General features: G+C 45.9%; 1 long non-coding RNA gene across 1 annotated transcript; it reads right to left on the bottom strand.

Annotated features, from left to right (window-relative positions):
* Window positions 1-13231: 13231 nt before the first annotated feature.
* On the bottom strand, window positions 13232-14038 carry LOC143809900 (uncharacterized). The gene is made up of 3 exons (XR_013222519.1): window positions 13766-14038; window positions 13656-13727; window positions 13232-13519 (listed from the first exon to the last, which is right to left on the bottom strand). It is a non-coding gene; the product is annotated as an uncharacterized LOC143809900 (long non-coding RNA).
* Window positions 14039-19538: the final 5500 nt, after the last annotated feature.

Below are 19538 nucleotides of genomic sequence, written 5' to 3'. Positions count from 1 at the left end.
CTGTACGATATATATGCTGTATAAGCATCTTTCAAAACATCTAAAATAGGTAAAATAGGTATACAGTTGTATCTGCAATTTTTCTTGGTTACATTGGTAGTGTGACAATCCTTGTCCACTGTTTCTTGCAAAGAACATAACAAATGTCAAAACATTTAAGGCTTCAATTTAATGGCATGTCATGAGATGGACATGGTTCAGAAAGATGATTACATAGTCATATCAAGTCAGCAAAAAAACTAAACTAGAAATATGCTGGCCGATCAGTTTATAGAGAACACACATGTAAAGTGCTGTTTTCTCAAGAAGCACCACACAAACGAAAAATACATTTTGACGTTAGCATTTCATTACATTTATAAAGCAAAGTGATTTTTTACAACAATTTTTAGAAATATAGCATTTTAAAATACTCTATCAGAATAATAAGACAATTCTCTTTTAAACTGCACAAAATTAACTTGTTAAAGCTGTACTTTGTATTTCACATTAGCAATTCCTATCATTAGCACAGGAAATTGCAACCAAAGTTGGCAATTTTGGAGCTATAAAACTGAGTCCTCTGGTCACCCAGTCAAAAAAATATATTTAGAAACCCTACTGCTTCCAGTTGACTCTCGAACACCCTTGCAACTAGACTAAAGAATATCAGCTATGGAATATACAAAGACCAGGGCCGGTTTTAGTCAAAGTGGGGCCCTAGGCAAAAATTTTAAGTGGGGGCCCCAAATGATAACATTGCACTGTGGCCCCCATATTTAGCGGCCTTATATCGGCCAACGGGTCTGCCTCTATTAGCTGTATGCAGGGTCACTGCTGGCACTTTGCCATTTTCATATGCAGAATTTTTGCAGCTCTTTCTTCTGCAAATAAGAAGTTTACAGCACAAGCAAAAACTGAGATTTTCAGAAATCTCCTGCACACCCTTTTATTTTCCCCTGACTGAATTTCACAACTGCAGCGTTTTTTAAATCTGCAGCATGTCACTTCTTTCAGCAATTTTTTTCACCCGTAGAAGGCAATGAACAAGTTTAAACAATGCTGCAAATGTTGCAACGTTGTTTTTCGCTGAGTTTTTTGTGAATAACACTAACTTTATTAAACATGTACTGTAGACAAAATGGATACTGTAAAAAACAAACAGCAAAAGCTCTAAGGGTATGTGCCCACAATCGGTAAATACTGCGGGTCGGCTGCTGTGTACTTGTGCAGCGTCCAACCCGCAGCGGCCAGATGTTACAGTGTAGTGGATGGGATTTCAAGAAATTCCATCTCTACTATGCGTGCACTGTCACCTGCACCTCACCTGCGGAGACGGACATGTTGCGCGTCTCTCCAGACCCCAGCATGTCAATTTATATGGCATAGACGCGAGTCTCCACAAGGGAAATCTCACCCCTGCAATGTATAGGACGCAGGGATTCCGCACAGATCAATGAACACATGCGGAATCACCTGTGTTCAAAAGATGACAGCACTTTGGACGCAGCACATGTCCACTGCGTCCAAAGGGCTGCCATTTCCGGATCCTCTGCACATACCATAAAAAATGGGTGTTTTGAAAGCAGTGTTTTTACTGCCAAGAGAGCAGGCTTTGGCTGCAAAAAAAAAAAAAATGCACCAAAAATGCTGATTCCTATGTTCACCTGTACTATATATGTGTATAGTTTACCCTTATTATTTCACCTGGGAATTCATTTACTTCTATATAATTAATACCCTGATTCAGCAGACAATATTCCTGTCTTGTGTCATCCAGACAGTAGTGACAGCAGGTCGCCCTGTCAGATTACAAGCAATTATTTAGTGACTGGTCAGAGCCTATGCTGATCCTTGCTGTATGTGACTGTGAAACCTGATCCTACAGCAATCAGCACAGAGCTCCGGACCACATGAGTAAATCACAGCACTGTGGGGGTCTCAAGGGGGGTTTGGGAGAGGCATTCCAGAACAACAGAGCAATGCACAGCACTGCTGTACACCCTCTGGGCACTTCATACAGGGGCTGCAGAGGCAGGTGGCCCCCTTTCTAGGTGGGGGCCCCAGGCGTCTGCCTGGTCTGCCTGTGCCAAACGCCGGCCCTGACAAAGACATATAATTTTTAAACAAATTATATATTATTTTTATAGCACAACTGATGGCACAATTTTACCAGGAAACCTGAATAAATAGCTGGAAAAAAGTTATAAATTAGAGGTTATATGAAAGATGACATGAAAAACCATAAAAAGTAGTGCAGCTATTTTTTTATGTACAGTTGTGTGCAAAAATGTTTGCCCCTCCCTGATTTCCTATTCTTTGCATGTTTGTCTCCCTGATTTCCTATTCTTTGCATGTTTGTCACACTGAAATGTTTCAGATCACAAAATAAATTTAAATATTAGACAAAGATAACACATGTAATCACAAAATGCAGTTTTTAAATGAAGGTCTTAATTATTAAGGGAAAAAGAAATCCAAACTTACAAGGCCCTGTGTGAAAAAGTGATTAACCCCTTCCCCACTTAAAGCATAAATTAACTGTAGTTTATTACATCTTTGGAAGAGCGAGTTCAAATTCCCTAGCCACATCCAGGCCTGATTACTGCCACACCTGTTCTCAATCAAGAAAACACTTACATAAGACCTGCCTGGCAAAGTGAAGTAGTACAAAAGTCCTCAAAAGCTAGACATCATGCTGCCATCCAAAGAAATTCTGGAACAAATGAGAAACAAAGTAATTGAGATTATCAGTCTGGAAAAGGTTCTAAAGCCATTTCTAAAGCTTTGGAACTCCAGCGAACCACAGTGAGAGCTATTATCCACAATTGACAAAAACATTGAACAGTGTTGAACCTTCCCAGGAGTGGCTGTCTGACCAAGATTACCTCAAGAGCGCAGCGATGACTTATGCATGAGGTCACAAAAGACCTCACAACAACATCTAAATAACTGCAGGCATCACTTCCTTCAGTTAAGGTCAGTGTTCATGACTCTACGATAAGAAAGAGACTGGGCAAAAATGGGCTACATGGCAGAGTTCCAAGACGAAAACCACCGCTTTGCAATAAGAACATAAAGGCTCAACTCAGTTTTGCCAGAAAACATCTTGATGAGCCCCAAAACTTTTGGGAGATATTCCGTGGACTGACAAGACAAAAGTTGAACTTTTTGGAAGGTGTATGTCCTATTGCATCTGGTGTAGAAGTAACACAGTGTTACGGAACCCCACAGCACCCAGAAAATGTTGTGCAGTTATATGTGTTACGGAACCCCCCAGCACCCAGAATATGTTGTGCAGTTATATGTATGTATAATAGGTTCCATATGAGATGCATGTCCCTAATGCATCAGCCCACAGGCTGTGCCCCTGGGCAGAGGGGACAAGATATCCCCCTTCTGACCTCCCCCACCTTAGTGTTCTAGCACTAAGTCTAGTGGTCCCCTTACCCTCCTCCCGTATACCAGTTCGAATGGGGAGAACCCCGTGGATTCTTGGGGCACCTCCCGATAGGCAAAAAGGAGGTGTGGCAAGAATTTCTCCCAGTCCCTGTAGGTCCTGGTAAAAGTCCCAATGAGTTGTTTCAACGTCCCGTTAAAGCGTTCACACAACACATTGGTTTGCGGGTGGTACGGGGCGCTTCTAATGGACTTTACGCCGCACAGCTTCCACAGTTGGTTGGTCACCTCTGCTGTAAACTGGGTACCCTGGTCTGAGATAATCTCCCGGGGAAATCCAACCCGTGAGAAAACCTGGAGCAGGGCAGCCACCACCATCTCTGCCAGTATGTTAGGTAATGCAACCGCCTCTGGATACCATGTGGCATAATCTACCACTGTCAATATATACCTTTTCCCTGATGGACTGGGTTTGGCTAATGGCCCTATCAGATCAACCGCTACTCGGCTAAATGGTTCCTCCACAATGGGGAGGGGGCGTAATTTGGCCTTGCATCGATCTCCCCTCTTGCCAATGCACTGGCAACTGTCACAGGTCTGGCAGTACTGACGAACATCATAGGTTACCCCCGGCCAAAAGAAGTTTTGTGTCAGACGATGCCTGGTGCGACTGACGCCGAAGTGCCTGGCCAAGGGTATGTCATGAGAGATTCGCAGTAACTCCTGCCTATATTTCTTGGGAAATACCAGCTGTCGTTTTATAGTGGGGCTCATCCCTGTGTGGTGCTGCTCTGTGATCCGGTAGAGGAGTCCCTGCTTCCATACAAACTGTTCCCCTTCCAGTACCCCTCTCCCCTCCTGTGCCTTCCCACAATATCCCTCCAATGAAGGATCCTCAAGTAACTCCCTCTTCAATTCAGCTGGGGTGGCCCAAGAAATGTGTCTGGCTATGGGAATACGTGTAGGGCTGGGATGTCTTACCTGGGTCTCCTCTGAGTGTGATTCCGCCTCCGCAGCTCAAGCTTGTCTCCAGGTGGTCACAGGATATGTCTCAGCCAGAGGGGCTACCGAGAAAGCAGACAACATGGACCCCAAGTCATTTCCCAGCAAGACGTCTGCAGGCAAATCCTCCATCAAGCAGACCTCAACAAGGCCATCCCCGACTCCCCAGTTCAGATGAATCCTGGCAGTGGGCAGTCGATGTATGGCTCCCCCTTCTACACGGACTGCCACTGTCCGGTCCGTCTTCTCTTGGTCCCGGACGAGATGAGGCTTCACAAGGATCAAAGTTGCCCCGGAATCTCTTAGTCCCTGCACACGTTTCCCATTAACCCACACGACCTGTCGATGCTGTTGTCGATTATCTGCCCGGGCTGCCTGCACGGGGTCTATTTCATGCAGCACTTCCTCCATCTCTTCCACCCCCTGGATAGTCATAGCCCCCAATGCCGGGTCAGCTTCGCCTTGGTAGCAGTGTACAGCGGCCCGGCTGAAGGTAGCTGTTCCCGCCTTTGGCCACTGGGTATGCTCAGTCCAGTTGGGACATTGTCTTTGCAGGTGGCCCAGCTGATGGCAGGTGTGGCATCGCGCCCCAGGGGGACTGTGGTAGGCCGGGTTTTTAGCTGGTCCCCCTACAATCTTCTGTGGTTTGGGGGCCTCCAGGTCCATGGGCGGACCCCTAGTGATGATCTTTGATCCGGACAACTGAGGCCTCCTGGCATCATGATGTTCATCGGCCAGACGAGCGGCCTCCTCAAGAGTCATTGGCCGCCTGTCCCGAAGCCATTCCTGTGTCTCAGGGGTAAGTCCATTAAAGAATCGTTCTAACAAGAAGAGCTGGAGGACGTCCAACTTAGTGGTTGCTTAGCTCCCTTGTACCCACTGTAGCAGTGACCGCCATGATTTACAGGCCCATTCAGCGTGGGTATCGGTTACTCGTTTTATAAGTCCGTGGAACTTTTGGTGGTATGCCTCTGGTGTCAGCACATACCGGGCCAAGAACACTTCTTTGATCCGCTCATAGTCCATACAGTCCTCATCAGGTACCGTGCGATAGGCGTCCACTGCCCGGCCTCTCAGCTTGCTGGCCAGAATCTGAACCCGTTCCTCCGGCTTCACTTGATGAAGGGCACACTGCCGCTCAAAGTCCTGCAGAAAGCCATCAATGTCTTCCTCCATGTTCACAATTGGGGACGCTGCACTGTCGTGTTCCATGATGGCTGCTATCAAATCCGCTTTTGTTTTGTTGCTGGCGATTAACCCTCGGACTTCCACCAGATCTTTTAATGTAGTCCTCTTTAACTTCTGGTAGTTGATTTCCATTCATTCCTTTCCTCCTGTAGACGGGGTATCACATCCCGCTGTCTGCCACCAGTGTAACGGGGTCTACTGTGCTGGGGTACCTCTTTTGGTACCACCCCGTGTTTCAGGAGGTCCATTCTGCTTTGGCTGGAGTCTGAATGAAGGACACTGGCTGGAATTGCTTGGTTACATGGGCGCATACAAAAGATCACTGCTTCTCCAAGTATTTCCAGTGTGTCAACACTTTACTCACAGGACACAGAATATATCACACAGATACAGAGGGTGGGCCAATTGAAAAGCGGCAGGCCAGACATAAATTACAATAGCCACAGGTGGCCGGAGCCTGCCGATATTTACTGTGGGAATTACAAAGGTGGGGGAGATCAGAAAGGGGATATCTTGTCCCCTCTGCCCAGGGGCGCAGCCTGTGGGCTGATGCATTAGGGACATGCATCTCACATGGAACCTATTATACATACATATAACTGCACAACATATTCTGGGTGCTGGGGGGTTCCGTAACACACAGCATTTCAGAAAAGGAACATCAGAAAAATATGGTGGTGGTAGCGTAATGGTCTGAGGCTGTTTTGCTGCTTCATGATAAACTGTATCTATGTTTTGCCAAATGTTATTTATTTCTATAATGTGATACTGCTACACTCACTGGTGTATTATCACTCCTGTATTTTGGTACTGCTACACTAATAACGTGTATTACCATTTTTGTTAAATGTATTATATGTCTTGCCATTACATGCACATGATATTGTAGGGAAAGTGAAGTAGCCCGGGTTGGCCACTCAATGGGGGCGCTATAGGTTAATATAGTACATAGTTAACAATAGGAGGGGCTACTGCTTGGTAAGCCAGGGAATAGTTCCTGGAAGGGTTGAGTAGGGCAGGAACACCAATAGGGTCCACATGGGCTATAGGCCTAGGACACAGCAGCAGCTATGCACCGTTAAGAGTGAGCCCAGCAATTAGCATCCAGGGGGGCCAGAACATAGAAGAAAGTACGACAGCAGCAGAGCTAGCCCACGCAGAGTGACTGGGGCTGTAGCACTGAGGAAGAAGGCTAAGCAGAACGGGAGCAAGTAATCCAACATGTGGCAGATTTTTGCGTGGGCTGCTATTCTTAGGACCGGGGTTAAACGGCAGAGAATGCCCCACGAGAGGCAGAGGTTCTGGGCATTGACGACACTGAGGGACAGGAATGCAGTCTGTCCCGGGGACAGGCTTAGCGGCAGAGACAAGAGGCAAGGGAAAGCATTGCCAATTGCTGTGATTGTGCACTGGATGATGTCGTGCTGAGTAAAAGAGTTGAAGTTAAAATGAAGCCGGACTGTGACTCTTTATTTGTGGAACCGCCTGCAGAGGAAATAACCCCGTACTGGGAGAACCCAGATGGCGTAGAGGAGCAGCACCGAGGTACTCAGAAGGGAAGGGGCCAGCGGGTGATACAGGGATTACTGTCGGCCATGACTACAGCCCTGGCCCGATTCTACAACTGCACTTGGGTTATGCAGCAGGACAATGATCCAAAACACACCAGCAAGTCCACCTCTGAATGGCTTAAGAAATACAAAATTAAGACTTTGCTGTGGCCTAGTCAAAGACCTGACCTTAATCTGATTGAGATGCTGTGGCATGACCTTTAAAAGGCGGCTCCATGCCCGGAAACCTTCCAATGTGGCTGAATGACAACAATTCTGCAAAGATGAGTGGGTCAAAAATCCTACAGAGTGTTGTAAAAGACTCATGGTCAGTTATTGCAAACACTTGATTGCAGTTGTTGCTGCTAAGGGTGGTCCAACCAGTTATTAGGTATAGGGGACAATCACTTTTTAACACCGGGTCCTGTAGGTTTGAATTTCTTTTTCCCTTAATATTAAAGACACTGATATAAAAACTGCTTTTTGTGTTTACTTGTGTTATCTTTGTATAATATTTAAATGTGTTTTGTGATCTGAAACATTTAAGGCCTCTTTCACACTTCAGTTGTTTGGCATCAGTCAGGTCCGACATCGTGACGAATCGACGGATCCGTCACAATTGTTGGAAAAACGGTTCAGACGGATCCGCTTTTTTGACGGATCAGTTATACTGATCCGCCACAAAAACGGATCCGTCGGAACCGTTGCGTCCGTTTTTACATCCGTTGGAACCATTTTTTGACGGATCCGTTTTTTTTTAAAGGGGAGGATCTCAATGTGATTGGCTACTGGAAACTACTGGAAAACTATATATACTGTGTATTTACATCACATCTTTGAAAGGTTGTACAGAAAGTGGCAAAGATGGAAGGGGTGCTGGCAAACATAGCGAAGATATGTGCGGACTTTACTTTTGAGGCAAATCGGTTGGCAGTCATCGTTCGGGACAAGGAGGAGGAAACACTGCGCATCCTGAAGCAGCAGCGGAAGGGAAGGCTGTGGATCCATCCCATCACAGCCCAACGCATGACCCGTAGTGTTTATTCCACACTTTACATTGAACTGAGGGAAAACCCTCAGAAGTTCTTCAACTATGTGAGGATGAAAGCAGAAAATTTTGAAATTTTATTGGGCCATGTGGAACACTCTATACGGAGACGAGACACCCAGATGCGCTTCTCCATATCACCAGCGGAGCGTCTCATGGTGACTATTCGGTAAGTAGTTTTTTTTTTAAACGATTCTCATTCATCAGACTTATAACTGCAATGTTGTTTTTTGAAGTTTTTATTAATTATTGTCTTTTCCTTTTGTTAACAGATTCCTTGCAACTGGAGAGTCGTTTTCATCCCTACATTTTCAGTTTAGGCTTGGGATATCCACCATCTCAGGGATCATCAGAGATACCTGCCGGGCATTGTGGGAGTACTTACAAGCGGAATACATTCCAGAGCCATCACAGGAGAGGTGGCTGGAGATTGCACAAAATTTTGAACAGATATGCCAGTTCCCAAATTGTGTCGGAGCAGTCGATGGGAAGCACATAAGGATCGTCAAACCTTCTGGCTCTGGATCCGAATTTTACAACTATAAGAAGTTCTTCTCTATTGTATTGATGGCCATAGCTGACACACACTGCAAGTTCATCGCTGTTGATATCGGTGCGTATGGACGCGCAAATGACTCACAGATTTTTAAAACTTCACCAATGGGGCGTCGGTTGTATGGAGAGACATTTGACTTTCCACCCCCTAGACCTCTCCCTGGAACCACCGGTCCACTGTTACCATTTGTTTGCGTTGGAGATGATGCCTTCCAGCTTTCCCCACATTTGCTTAAACCCTTTGGAAGTAGTGGACTGACCCATAGGAAGAAAATTTTTAATTACCGCTTAACCAGAGCACGAAGAGTAGTGGAATGTGCTTTTGGCATCCTATCTGCTAAATGGAGAATTCTACTAACTGCAATTAAACTGCAGACTGAAACTGTCGATGATGTGGTGAAAGCTTGCGTGGTACTTCACAATTTTGTTTTATCAAAAGAACATGTTTTCCTGGAGGATAATGTGTCAGAAAGCACCTTGCGGGATTACCACAACACAACTTTTCGCAGTCCAGTAGCAGTCTCCAGAATGCGGGACAAGTTTGCAGACTACTTCATGTCTCCTGCAGGATCAGTTGACTGGCAGTATGAAATGGTGTAAAAATTTTTTTTTTCAAACTTGTAAAAATACAATTTTTTTGTTTGGTTAACCTTGCAGTATTTTGTATGTTTTGTACCGGTACCCTTTAAACATTTTGTAATGTTTACTATTACCATAACCTTGGTGGTTTTAATACAGTTTTTTTTTTTTTAAAAAAAAGAGAGACAATAAAATTGTTTTTAAACCACATAAAGTTTTATTTATTTACATAAAGTTTTTAAAGGTTCTCATAATTTTGGGTGGAGATAGTAGTGGAGGGGCTGACAGGGTGGGCCACGTCGATAGGGGGGGACAGGACATCACGGGGAGGAACAGAAGTGGAATGGGTGGTGAAAACATGAGGTTGGGCAGGGAGTTGAGGTACAGATGTGGTTTGTGGGAGGTATGGTGAAGGTGTTGGTGGGATTGGGAACGGTGAAGTTAAAGGGGAAGAATGGAAAGGGGAAGGTAGGAACTGGGAAATACTGAGGGGGGAAGAAAGGTAGGGGGGAAGAAAGGTATGGCGAAGGAGTAGAAGTAGGATGGACGGGAGGAGGATGGACGGGAGGAGGATGGACGGGAGGAGGACGGACGGGAGGATAGACGGCGACTTGAGAGGGGAAAGGTGTTGAAACATGAAGGGTGGGTGGAGGGGCTTGGGACATTGCCTGCACTAGAGCAGTGTGGCAACCTTGCATCACATGCATCTGCAGGTCAGGAGTTAGATTCTCCATGTGCCTGAGGACTGACTGAAAAAAGCAGTGTCTTGGTGACTGGTTTGCATCTGATTGCATCCTATCCAGACGACTGCTGAGTTCCAATATGCTTTTGTGAAGCATATTGTAACCAGCAGACGTTTGCTCACCCAAAAGCTTGATGGCATTCTGGAAGGCTGCATTCAGATGCAAAAATTCAGGCGCATAGCTCCTTTCCTGACCTCTCTGGCGCTGCCGTCCTGACCCCAAAGGTGGTCTAGATGTTGCGGCAGTGTCAGAGGGGTGGGGTAAAGGGAACTCTAACTCATCACCTGCAGCTTCAAGTGACGAAGTCCACCCTGCTGCTCCAGCACTGGTTGATTGGGCCGAGGGATCACACAAAAGGGAAGGTACAGACACAGAAGGGTCGACGTGGTCCCCGGTGGCGGACCCCTGAGGGATCGCTCCAGAGGGGTGCAACTCTGATGCAGGCTCCCGAGTGCTGCAGACAGTACTGTTAAAGAAGAAACAAAAAAAAAAATTAGTATCTTGATATTACAATTGCCCTTGCTGCCCCCCAAAAATAGAAGGTTACACATTTTAACAGTTTGACTGAAAACTTGTGGTGTTGAATATTTACCTTCTGCTCAGCAGCGTCGACCGGAGGAACAACAGGGCTCTGGAATGTTTATACCTGCTCCTGCGTCCTCTAGATCCACTCGGGGCCTGCATCTCCTTATTAAACTCCCTCTTGAAGCGATCCCTCAGTGACCGCCACCCAGAGGCGTAGCTAGAGCTTTTGCCGCCCGGGGCGGTTCCCGAGTTTGGCGCCCCCCCCCCCGGGCTCAATACACACAAAGGTTACCAAAAATAGTCAGGACAACACGCACAGAAACAAAACTCTATTTCTTCACTCAGCTGATGTTCAAAAGACAGACCAGACACCATATCACCACAGTGACCTATAATACTATCTACAAGGCACAAATACCGCCACACCATAACCAGATGACATTACCACCACAGTGATCGAATAATATCAAATACAAGGAACAAACACCACAACATCATGACCAGACCACATATTACCACCACATAGTGACTGAATACTACAATACTGATCAATAATAAAAAAAACAACACAATACTATCACCATAAGTGCCATTATACGATTTGCATTAAAATGCAATAACGGGCGATCAAAAGAACGCATCTGCACCGAATTGGTATAATTAAAAACGCCGTCTCGGCACGCAAAAAATAAGCCCTCAACCGACCCCAGATCATGAAAAATGGAGACGCTACGAGTATCGGAAAATGGCGCAATTTTATTTATTTTTTTTTTTGCAAAGTTTGGAATTTTTTTTCACCACTTAGGTGAAAAATAACCTAGTCATGTTAGGTGTCTATGAACTCGTACTGACCTGGAGAATCATAATGGCAGGTCAGTTTTAGCATTTAGTGAACCTAGCAAAAAAAACAAACAAAAAACAAGTGTGGGATTGCACTTTTTTTGCAATTTCACCGCACTTGGAATTTTTTTCCCATTTTCTAGTACATGCCATGGTAAAACCAATGGTGTCATTCAAAAGTACAACTCGTCCTGCAAAAAATAAGCCCTCACATGGCCAAATTGACGGAAAAATAAAAAAGTTATGGCTCTGGGAAGGAGGGGAGTGAAAAACGAAAACGGAAAAACGAAAAATCCCACGGTCATGAAGGGGTTAATTAGCCCCTATGGTAATAATATTCGCCATCCTGGCCCCCGTGTGTCTCATTCCTGGCTTCAGCCATATGTTCTCCCATTCTGCCCTAATGAGTATCCATCCTGCCCCATATGATCTTCCCATCCTGCCCCATCTGTCTCCATCGTATCCATCCTGCCCCATGATCCTGCCCCATCTGTCTCCAATCCTGCCTCCAGTGTTTCCAGTCATGACGCCATGTCTGTCATCCTGCCCCCTGTGTCTCCAATCATGCCCCGTTTCTCCATTCTGCCCCTGTGTCAAGCATTCTGCACCAGTGTCCAGCATTCTGCACCAGTGTCCAGCATTCTGCACCAGTGTCCAGCATTCTGCCCCAGTGTCCAGCAGTCTGCCCCAGTGTCCAGCATTCTGCCCCAGTGTCCAGCATTCTGCACCAGTGTCCAGCATTCTGCACCAGTGTCCAGCTTTCTGCACCAGTGTCCAGCTTTCTGCCCCTGTGTCCAGCTTTCTGCCCCTGTGTCCAGCTTTCTGCCCCTGTGTCCAGCTTTCTGCCCCTGTGTCCAGCTTTCTGCCCCTGTGTCCAGCGTTCTGCCCCAGTGTCCAGCGTTCTGCCCCTGTGTCCAGCGTTCTGCCCCAGTGTCCAGCGTTCTGCCCCAATGTCCAGCGTTCTGCTCCAGTGTCCAGCTTTCTGCCCCAGTGTCCAGCTTTCTGCCCCAGTGCCCAGCTTTCTGCCCCAGTGTCCAGCGTTCTGCCCCAGTGTCCAGCTTTCTGCCCCAGTGTCCAGCTTTCTGCCCCAGTGTCCAGCTTTCTGCCCCAGTGTCCAGCTTTCTGCCCCAGTGTCCAGCGTTCTGCCCCAATGTTCAGCTTTCTGCCCCCGTGTCCAGCTTTCTGCCCCCCTGTGTCCAGATTCCTGCCCCCCTGTGTCCAGCTTCCTGCCCCCCTGTGTCCAGCTTTCTGCCCCCCTGTGTCCAGCTTCCTGCCCCGGGCCCCCCGGATCGCCGCTCTCAATAAAAAAAAAAAACAAGTTCTGCTTACCTGACCGCGCTCCTGCTCTCTCTGGTTATCGGTGGGGGCGGCCATCTTCCTGAGGCCGCGCGTGCGCAGATAGAGTGCTCTGCTGCCTGGGGCTTCAGGAAAATGGCTGCGGGATGCCGCGCGTGCGCAGATGGAGATCGCGGCGGCCATTTTTCTGAAGCCGAGATGCGAACAGGTTCCCTTTAATAGAAAAAAAAAATTCTGCGCCGCCGGCAACCCGCCCCCCGCATTGTGCCGCCCGGGGCGGACCGCCCCCCCCCCCCGCCCCCCCCCTTCCTACGCCTCTGCCGCCACCGCACGATAACCCTGTTACCTGGAAAGAGAAAGCAAAAATTGGTTACTATACAACACATTAAATCATGCTAACACACGTTAATGAACTGTGAATACTTACGTGCTAGATCCTGGGCCCCAGCATCGAGTTCCTCCCAGTTATCAATAACAGCATTGCACACTTCCTCCCATAGCCGTCGGGTGACGTACTGGTCAGCATGGCGGCGGTCCGACATCTTCCATAGCGGCTCCCGACTTTGGACCGCTTGGATGAGGGTGTCCACATCTATGCCCTCCTCCTCTTCCTCATCCTGTTCGGGAGCACGCTGTGAAGCCTTTTAACAAAAAAAAAAGAATAAAAAGGGAAAGATTATAACACATGAATTTTACAGTTTGCTAAACACCAAACCAAAAAAGGAACTTACTCTTCAGTGACTGCCGCGATTAGCATTCCGACGACTATGGGAGGTGCTTTGAGGAACTCTACGTCGAGCCCCGGATTGTGAAGACTAATAAAAAATAAATAAATAATAATAAATAAATTATGTGCTTGGATGGAGGCATATGTACTGTGTGTGTGCTGTGCTGAATGTTTGTGTTGAGTGTAGTGTGTTTTATGTGAGGATCTGTCTCTGCAAAACTTACACTATGCGCTCCCGCTCCTCTCATTTCTCCACTCTGCCCGTCTCCTTCATGAAGCTCCTCTGCTTCATCTTCCTGTGTACCCAAAAAAATTTATGAAGAAAAAAAAAAACCTCAGGTGGCTGACGATGTGAGGGGGGGCTCTCAGATGAAGACATTGTTATTCTGCCTGCGTCTGTCTTGGTCCCTAGAATCTGCAAGTATAAAGAGAGTTCTAAGCTACTATACAAAAGGATAGATGCAGCTTTTCGGGACTTTATACTTACATGTTTTCAAAACTTTGGGGGGTCTGCCTGCGTCTGTCTTGGTCCCTAGTTCCTTGGTCCCTAGAATCTGCAAGTATAAAGACAGTTCTAAGCTACTATACTATGTATTGGTATGCCAAATTACATTCCCCCCCCTAAAACATTTTTTAACCACACCTAAAAAAAAAATAAAAAAAAAAATAAAAAAATGTTAACTTGATATGCTTGATGTACAAGCTGCAAAACCCTCCACCTCCTGTTTCCCCCCAAAATTCCATGAAAGCAACACCAAAACTACTTCAATCTTGATATGCGCCATGCGCATGTTGGTAAACCTACCCACCCCCTCGTCCAGAGACAGTTTCAACCTTATAAAAAAAATTCCCTCATTCAAAGTTAAAATACCAATACCCAAAAATGATAATTATGGTTACCCTAGTTATAACCAGATAACATTTTGTATACCAAAGGTTTGCATTCTGCATTTATATATAAAACCTCAAACACCTTTATTGAATGTAGACCAGTTATAAATTTATCTTGAAATCATACTACCGACAGTTTTGTGTAATTTTTATTCAAATTTTTCTTTTTCTTTTTTTTTGGTTGGAAAGTAGGAGCTACACTGCTCTTTATTTGAAATACCAGTACAGTATGTTAATGTATGAAAAATCACCAAAAAATGCAGAACACATCACACAGCATTTAGAAACACACACACACACACACACACACACACACACACACACACACGTCACATCACAGCCATTAAAAATACCAGCACAGTATGAAAAATAAAAAACATGTAAGGCAGGCAGGCGGTCTGGCACACATCACACGGCATACACACACACACACACACACACACGTCACAGCACAGCCATTAAAAATACCAGCACAGTATGAAAAATAAAAAACATGCAAGGCAGGCATACACACACGCTGGATGGCAGTATTCACATAGCAGTCTCTGGCAGGGTCTCTCTTGCTAGCAGGTATGTCTCGCTGGCTGGGTATGTCTCACTGGCAGGATCTCTCGCTGGCAGGATCTCTCTCGCTGGCAGGATCTCTCTCGCTGGCAGGATCTCTCTCGTTGGCAGGAACTCTCTCGCTGGCAGGATCTCTCTCGCTGGCAGGATCTCTCTCGCTGGCAGGAACTCTCTCGCTGGCAGGATCTCTCTTGCTGGCAGGGTCTCTCTTGCTGGCAGGCTCTGTGTTCTCTCTTGATGGCACATTGAGAAATGAGGCCCACCTGTCCTGTTTATATAGTTTTGGGGTTGTCTGGGAAAAGTGTCAACTTTTTGGAGCATGCTCAGTTGAAAAAAACGGATTGGGGCGACGGATCCGCCAAATGACGGATCGCAACGGATCCGTCACCCATAGGCGCCCATTCTATAAAATGACAGACGCGACAGATCCGTCGCGGACCGCCAATTAGGCGGCGACAAAAAACGTTACAAAGTCCGTCAATGTCTAGACAACGTCCGCCAAATTTCGACGGATCCGTCGCATGGCGGATGGAACGGATGACCATCCGTCACAATCTGTCGATAATGCAAGTCTATGGGGAAAATAACGGATCCGTCGAAAAAAATGACGGATCCGTTATTTGATGAAAATGGCGGTTTTAGACTGACGCCAAACAACCGAAGTGTGAAAGAGGCCTAAGTGTGACAAACATGCAAAATAATTGGAAATCAGGAAGGGGCAAACACTTTTTGACACAACTGTAAATATAATGTCCAGGATAAGAAAACTAAGCTTTGTCATATTAGTGCATATTTTATTGGTAGAGTATAATTGTCTTATTATAGGACACTAATGAGCTTATTTGTACCAGGAACAGATTAGATTGATTCAATACACATAATTGGAAAAAAAATAAAGGCAGTTGCAGCTCTATCCCAGTAGGTTTTGATCTAGTTTTTTTTAACAGCCTTTGGCTCGATCTCAACTTGATGGATGAACGCTCTGGAGAAAAATCAATCTTGTGCAAGCCTAGATAGGTCTACCAGGGTCTTCCCCACTGTCATATTGATAATTTCAAGCCATCGGGTTGCTGGTCTTCCTCTTCCCCTTGTTCCTTCTATTCTTCCGACCATGATGTCCTTCTCCAGTAATTGCTCTCTTCATATGATGTGTCCAAAGTAGGCAAGTTGCATCTTTGTGATCCTTGCTTTGAGTGACATGTCTGGCTTGATTTGTTCCAAAATTGATCTGTTTGTTCTTCTTGCCATTCATGGTATTAATAACATCCTTCTCCAGCACCACATTTTGAAGCAGTCTATTCTTCTTCTGTCTAGTTTCTTTATCGTCAAGATTTCGCATCCGTATGTTACCATAGAGAAGACAAAACTATGTACGAGCTGTGTCTTTGTCAGCAATGAAATGTTTCTTGATTTGAAGACCTTGTCCAGTGACTTCATTGATGATTTACCCATAGCAATTCTCCTATTGACTTCCTGTGTCATCACTGCTTCTTGAGCTATCATCGATCTGAGTAGGTTGAAGTCCTTTACAACTTCCACTTCATATCAGTCCATCTCAAATTTGTCCTGAGTGTACCTTGCAGGAGTCAAGATCTTTGTTACCTTTGTGTTGAGTAGCAGTCCCATGTTCAAGCTTTACATCTTGACACTCTGTGATAAGAGATTCATTCCATCTATGCTTGTTGCTATCAATGTTGCATCATCTGTATATTTAAGATTGTTAATGATTCATGAAGCAATTTTGATTCATTCTTCTTTTTCGGCAAGACCATCCTACCTGAATATGGCTTCTGCATATAAATTGAAAAGAAATGGTGACAGGATACAGCCTTGTCTGACACCTCGCTCTATTTTGAACCATGCCATGTCACTGTGATCCGTTTGAATTGTGGCGTCTTGAATGATGTAAAGGTTCCTAATGAGGTTGATCGGATGGTTCGGCACACCCATATCCTTCACGGTATTCCAAAGGATTTCTTAATCAATGTCATATCTACTTCCAAATGCAACCTGCTGATTTTACCAGTGAAAGGAAAATGTTATGGTACTCTTCATCATTAATTTCGTGAGAGATGAGCCTCTTCTATTTGCCTCACCTTATGTGGAAAGGAATTGTGACCTCCTCAATGACTTAGATTCCTTCATCACAGCTATGGATCAACTTTTTGATGACCTGAATCGTTGTGCCACAGCTGAAACCAAAATACATAATTTATGTCAAGTACGGTGCTCTTGCTGCTGAATATACATAAGAATTCTGTTATTGGGTGGCAGACATCACATGGAATTTAGCTGCCCAGATGAGTCAATTTCTACAAGGATTTTTAAGTAAAGGACGAGCTTGCCAGGGTGAAGACGCCTAATAATTTGGAGGAATTTATTAAAATTGTACATCCGAATTGATCCGAGACTTACAGAACTAAGAAAGGAAAGGGGAAATGTTCATGACACCACCTGTGGTATTCGGTCAAGGTAACCGACGCTGCTTTAAGAGGTCCGCTGGGGTGATGTTATGGCAGCTAGATGGTATACCTTCCCACAGGTGAAGTGTATCCCCAGGGCTTCCCAGTGTGTAGATGGTGGCTAGTGAGAGCGCAGTGAAGAACGAGGACACAAGGTTGCAGTCTCTTTACCTTTACTGAGAACTTCAGCATCCACAGTCCAGAGCACCAGATCACAGGGCAGGCAGAGTTGTTATGGGCTGGTGGTTTAGGAGCAACATGGGACGTGCTCTGGAGGAGGTGGTACCTGTACTGACCGCAGTTCCTGAGCTTAACACAACACTAGAAGTAGCCGTGGGATGTTCCTGTCACTCCCTAGACACCTCGTCACAGCCGGAGGACTAACTACCCCTAAAGATAGAAACAAGAAAGCTAACTTGCCTCAGAAAAAATTCCCAAAGGATAGGACAGCCCCCACAAATATTGACTGTGAGTGGAGAGGGAAATGACATACGCAGAATGAAACCAGGATGTAGCAAAGGAGGCCAGTCTAACTAGATAAATAGAACAGGAAAGAATACTGTGCGGTCAGTATAAAAAACTAGAAAAATCCACCACAGAGTTTACAAAAATCTCCACACCTGACTAAAGGTGTGGAGGGTAAATCTGCTTCCCAGAGCTTCCAGCTTAACTGAATAAATCCATACTGACAAGCTGGACTAGAAAAAACATAGAAAGTGCAGAAAGATTAAGTCCACAACAAGTGGACTGCAAAAGAACAAAGCAAGGACGTATCTTTGCTGAACTGGTCAGAATATCAGGGAAATCCAAGCAGAGATGTGAATCCAACCAGGAACCATTGACAACTGGCACAGGCTGAAGGATAGAACCAGGCTAAATAGTCGAGCCAGAAAGACAATCAGTGGAAGCAGCTGCTGACTACTAAATCCAAGGAGCAGCAGTACCACTTAAAAACACCGGAGGGAGCCCAAGAGCAGAACTCGCAAAAATGCCACTTACAACCACCGGAGGGAGCCCAAGAGCGGAATTCACAACAGTACCCCCCCCTTGAGGAGGGGTCACCGAACCCTCACCAGAGCCCCCAGGCCGATCAGGACGAGCCAAGTGAAAAGCACGAACCAAATCGGCGGCATGGACATCGGAGGCAACAACCCAAGAATTATCCTCCTGGCCATAACCCTTCCACTTGACAAGATACTGAAGCCTCCGCCTCGAAAAACGAGAATCCAAAATTTTCTCCACCACATATTCCAACTCCCCATCAACCAACACCGGGGCAGGAGGATCAACAGAGGGAACAACGGGCACCACATATCTCCGCAACAAAGATCTATGGAAAACATTATGGATGGCAAAAGAGGCTGGAAGGGCCAAACGAAAAGATACCGGATTGATAATCTCAGAAATCTTATAAGGACCAATAAACCGAGGCTTGAACTTAGGGGAAGAAACCTTCATAGGAACATGACGAGAAGATAACCAGACTAAATCCCCCACCCGAAGCCGGGGACCAACACACCGATGGCGGTTAGCAAAACGTTGAGCCTTTTCCTGAGACAACGTCAAATTGTCTACCACATGAGTCCAAATCTGCTGTAACCTGTCCATTACAGAATCCACACCAGGACAATCAGACGGCTCAACTTGCCCCGAAGAAAAACGAGGATGAAAACCAAAATTACAAAAGAAAGGCGAAACCAAAGTAGCCGAAGTAGCCCGATTATTAAGGGCAAACTCGGCCAACGGCAAGAAAGCCACCCAATCATCCTGGTCAGCAGACACAAAGCATCTCAAATAGGTTTCCAAGGTCTGATTAGTTCGCTCAGTTTGGCCATTTGTCTGAGGATGAAATGCCGAAGAAAAAGACAAATCAATGCCCATCCTAGCACAAAAGGCCCACCAAAACCTAGAAACAAACTGGGAACCTCTGTCAGACACAATATTCTCCGGAATGCCACGCAAACGAACCACATGCTGAAAAAACAGTGGAACCAAGTCAGAGGAGGAAGGCAATTTAGGCAAAGGTACCAAATGGACCATTTTAGAGAACTGGTCACAAACCACCCAGATAACAGACATCTTCTGGGAAACAGGAAGATCCGAAATAAAATCCATGGAAATATGCGTCCAGGGCCTCTCAGGGACCGGCAAAGGCAAAAGCAACCCACTAGCGCGGGAACAGCAAGGCTT

This window comes from Ranitomeya variabilis, chromosome 2, assembly GCF_051348905.1.
Source record: "Ranitomeya variabilis isolate aRanVar5 chromosome 2, aRanVar5.hap1, whole genome shotgun sequence".
Taxonomy (NCBI): domain Eukaryota; kingdom Metazoa; phylum Chordata; class Amphibia; order Anura; family Dendrobatidae; genus Ranitomeya; species Ranitomeya variabilis.
The sequence above is the reverse complement of the archived record's forward strand: the minus strand, read 5'-3'. Positions and strand labels throughout refer to the sequence as shown.